This window comes from Penaeus chinensis, chromosome 33, assembly GCF_019202785.1.
Source record: "Penaeus chinensis breed Huanghai No. 1 chromosome 33, ASM1920278v2, whole genome shotgun sequence".
Taxonomy (NCBI): Eukaryota; Metazoa; Arthropoda; class Malacostraca; order Decapoda; family Penaeidae; genus Penaeus; species Penaeus chinensis.
The window spans coordinates 38,826,089-38,830,427 of NC_061851.1; the positions used below are offsets into that span (position 1 = coordinate 38,826,089).

The following is a 4,339-nucleotide window of genomic DNA, read 5'->3' on the forward strand; positions in this document are numbered from 1 at the left end:
AGAGGAAATTGTTAGGGTAAATTGGAATTCATAATTAAAAATAATATTTCCCCTGTTTCAGAATAATTTTGACCGAAATAAAATCCCTACATGAAGAAGGAAAATATTGCGCACAATTAGGCTAGATATGGCCAAATTTATCTACTACTGAAGTTACCAAATAAGTAAATGTAATATAACATATTTTTCCAAAAATATTTTAATGCACCTACACCCTTATAATTCAAATTCCTTTTACTACTACCCAATCTATATATTATATACAATGGATATATTTTATGTTTTAAACACATCGGATTTATTGTGTATTATGAAATGTAATAAGGGGGATACGCGAACGCAGTCCCCCGCTAACAAAAAATTACACACTCGAGTTAACCCACATTTGGGTTAATCGCAGGGTCAGCGCCACCGAGTGCAATGGTGAGCCTCGCCCTGGTATACCGCCTTCGTGATCACGGTAACTCCTGTGCCAGGTAGTATTGCTTTCCAACCCATGCACCGACCCACGCTTGCTCACACTGAGAAAATTCACGTGCTCCACAACAAATTTATCTAGTAGCAACTTGGCTTTCGTTAATCACAGGAAATCTTATGGATTAAGGTCCAAACTATATTGTACTCTTAAGTATTTGTGTTAAATAATATTTAATTCATTCGAAATTAAATTCCACACACATCGGATTACTTTTGCTATACTCTCGATAATTACAAATTATTATATCTCTAAATTATTGTGGATTTAATTAAAATAAGTTTTTTAATTGGCTTCAACGCAATACTAAAAATGATATATAACTAGCATATAATATTAATTAGAAAGTAATATACAAATTAATTTCGAGATTTATATCCCCTTCGATTTATGTTTTTATTGTTGATACTCTTTACTTGCATATTATTGTTCTCCTTTTTAGAACCAACACTTAGAATTAAAAAACCGAAACTTCCTCTACGACCACCTAAATCCCTCGTTGCTTCACATGCATGGTCGAATATGCGTTAATACGTATGCGTGCGTTTGCACATTCTAAGACTAAAAATTCAGTTGGTTTACAGAGCACCTGGATAATTCAGTGCACATCAAGCCATAAAAGTAGTTACATTACAATAATCACAGGCAAAAACTTTCATCTTGTTTAGGAGATATTTAATGATTGAGTTTTCTCTTGCACTTTATTTTAAAGAAAACGTATAAACATCAATTAGCTACACTTAGATAAAGGCAGTCGATAGTTTTTTAATATATCACAATTTAACACAATGAAAAACTTATATCAAAAAGAATAAAATAATGGGATAACGATACTAACGTGATTTATATAAAATTCCATTAGCGTTATCTTTCTTTGTCGAAAAGTGCTACAAGAAGGTCACTTTGACATTTTGCAAGTAAATGCCTTAAACCATAAGTTCCTCAGTAACGTTACCTCATACAAACTTTCACCTGTTTATCGGTATCTAGCTTCGCGGCCTTTGGCTAAGATCAAAGTGTAGTATCTGTTCTTATCACTTAAATATCTTGATAACGATCCCCATGTGGGATCTACGATATTAAACTGATGTTTGAAATGGCGAAGTGTAGGAGCGCTGCTCCACCTTGCCGCGGATACGACCCGTATGCTGTACCATCGGGATTGGTCCACTCCCTCCGGGGAGGATATTGAAAATAGTTAAAAAACTTTAGACCTTTTGCTAAGCTTGACAGTAGCACTTTCTTAACACTGACAAGATCATTTTCCAGAAATATGCCCCTTACACTAACGGATTTGCCTCCATGTTACCGGAGATCGGGTCGGTAATGCAGTTTAACAGAATATAAACGCGTTGTGAAAGTACAATCACGCTAACCCAAAAATGTAAATTTCTGAACAAAACTTGCACTTATATCGACCACAGACTTCTGCCGTGCATATCAAGTAAAATATGGAGTAATGCAGTATTACCTACTTATATCCGCCTTGCCGACGGCTACCACGGCTAGACACATGCATGCCCTCTGTTAGTACTTTTTGTTTTTACACATAGATGGCTATACTTGTACTAAGTCACCAATGAGCCAGTTACGAGTAAACATGCCCGGTACTCGCCCGTTCACCCTTTTCTTTGATTTACGAAATATTTAACGTTATCTTATTTTGCTGTTACTAATATTAAAAAAACAATTATAATAATTATAATGTTTATAATAAAAACACGCATCGCTATTCTAACACTAGTAAAAAATACTTTATTTCCCGCCAATTTAAATCCGGTACGGTCACAAGGTCTACTAATTGACTCCTTTGTGGCTAAGCATAGCAGAAGCCATCTATGGGAAGAACCTTACACAAAATATAGATTAATCGGCACACCAGCAATTTCCCCATTTTTTTTTTTTTTTCATTTTCCCCGGCGGCATTGGATATAGAAATGTACAATACCCCTCCATGCAATGACTCGAATATAACGTCACTGGTGAATACCCAGAAGAAATTTAGAGACTGTAAGTTCCAACTAAATAATTATTTGATAAATAGTTTGCATGGGTTTCACAATCCTGTTAGTATCATGTATAAGTCATTTTACATTTCATTTATATATATATTACTATCCAATACATAATGACAATTGCCCTTTCAATCTACCGGCCCCAAATATTTACTGGAGTAAGGGGGGTGGGGTAACAGAATTTATAGGAGGTACTACACATTGCAGTAGTAAAATAAAATTCCAAATAATAAAAGCTGATTCATATGACATCAATCGTAGACAAAGAGGTTATGGTATTATCTATGTAATAGTTTGGCTATAGTAAGTACAAAGTACCTATATTATGAACAAAATTTGTTTATTAATTAAAGTTAGCGTAAATTAAAAACCTTACAAATTACACTATTTACAAAAATGAAAAACATTTCCTTACACTTTCTCTTTCAAGGTTTTTCTCTTATATCAGAACATCCGAAGACGTACTTCTCAGTTTTATAATTACGTAGTTTTTTTATTCCTTGTCAGGTAGTTTTACAAAAGTTCAAGAATACTTCTTGTGGATTGACATTCAACACTCAGTCCTGTGTGATCCTCTCTCAACAACATCGTAAACCGAGTCAGAACAGTCATCAAATTTCAAGCACAGAAGGACACTCGGATGAAAGTCGCTTCTCCCGCTCGAGGATTACACTAACAGTCCTCATCGTGATTGAACATATTCCGAAATCTCGTCGAGAAACCCGGCAAATCTCGCACTATAGAAAGTGATTCCCCTATACAATTATGATCATGCTTTGCCAAAACCAAGTTCACTCACAGACTAACTTATTACTGAGGATAGATTCGTTCTACTATACCGATTTTCACAGCGTTCATAGTTGCTATATGTATGATGTAATATGTGGAACATATTGTGGACATTTTAAAGATTTGCCTTTTCTGCACCTATTGGGTAAAATACTATACACAATATATAGTGTATGCTGAGCAGATTAACTAAATAATGCTAAAAGATTATCTTATTAAAGAGTGAGGCATAAGAATATCTGACAGAACCCCACCTTGACGAGGGGTATATACAAAAATAATTTAACGAAAATAACTAAGAGCCACAAGACTTTTCTTCCTAAGTGGGTTGGATTTACCATCTAAAATCCATTTCTTACCAGGGAAGCATATTTCTTCACTGAAATTCCCAATGAAATTTTAGGTGCATATATATTAGAACTGGAAATTTATCTTATTTTTGAATCCAACGATTCATGAATCATTTTGAACTGATCATGAAATTAATATCAATTATGTCATATGCGAACTTTCACAAAGCCAAGTGTTATGTACCCATTAACGTAAAGTGCCTGACAATTATATTTAGTTAATTTTACAACACGACACACATTTGCTTTTAGGTGTGCTCATCCTTGTCAGATAAAACACCTAAAATCTATACACGATAAGCCTTTCTTTCTCTTATAAAAAAAATTTATCGCTCTAGTTTTCCTCAGTCTAACCTTTGTTGGTAACTGTGGAACTGTTGAATTTAACTCTGGTTTCCCTTCAAAACGCATAAATCTTTTCGGCTTTTATTAAGATATCCGTGAGGGGAACACAACCAATGAGTCTTACTCAATTTTTTCTATTCCCACTTTCTGTGGGTTCATTAAAATGATATTTAAAGGACTATATACTTTAAGATATGTATATTGTTCAAATAGATTCAATTTTTCTATCAAAATTGTTAGACTCATTCCAATTGAAGCGAGACCCTAAAATTTGCATGCCCTTCATCTCATCTAAAGCCCACACCTTTGGAGGTTTAAGTAGAAGTGTTAAAATTATATTTCAGAGTGAAAATATCATATTCTTG

The 4,339-nt window shown here is 34.2% G+C and overlaps 3 non-coding genes and 1 pseudogene across 3 annotated transcripts; 2 read left to right on the forward strand and 2 right to left on the reverse strand.

The window, feature by feature from the left end:
• Positions 1–322: 322 nt before the first annotated feature.
• On the reverse strand, positions 323–483 carry LOC125043407. Its single transcript, XR_007116416.1, has one exon. It is a non-coding gene; the product is annotated as a U1 spliceosomal RNA (small nuclear RNA).
• Positions 484–1,461: 978 nt separating this feature from the next.
• On the forward strand, positions 1,462–1,651 carry LOC125043408. The gene has a single exon (XR_007116417.1). It is a non-coding gene; the product is annotated as a U2 spliceosomal RNA (small nuclear RNA).
• Positions 1,652–3,042: 1,391 nt separating this feature from the next.
• On the reverse strand, positions 3,043–3,263 carry LOC125043409 (annotated as a pseudogene).
• Positions 3,264–4,013: 750 nt separating this feature from the next.
• On the forward strand, positions 4,014–4,130 carry LOC125043410. The gene has a single exon (XR_007116418.1). It is a non-coding gene; the product is annotated as a U5 spliceosomal RNA (small nuclear RNA).
• Positions 4,131–4,339: the final 209 nt, after the last annotated feature.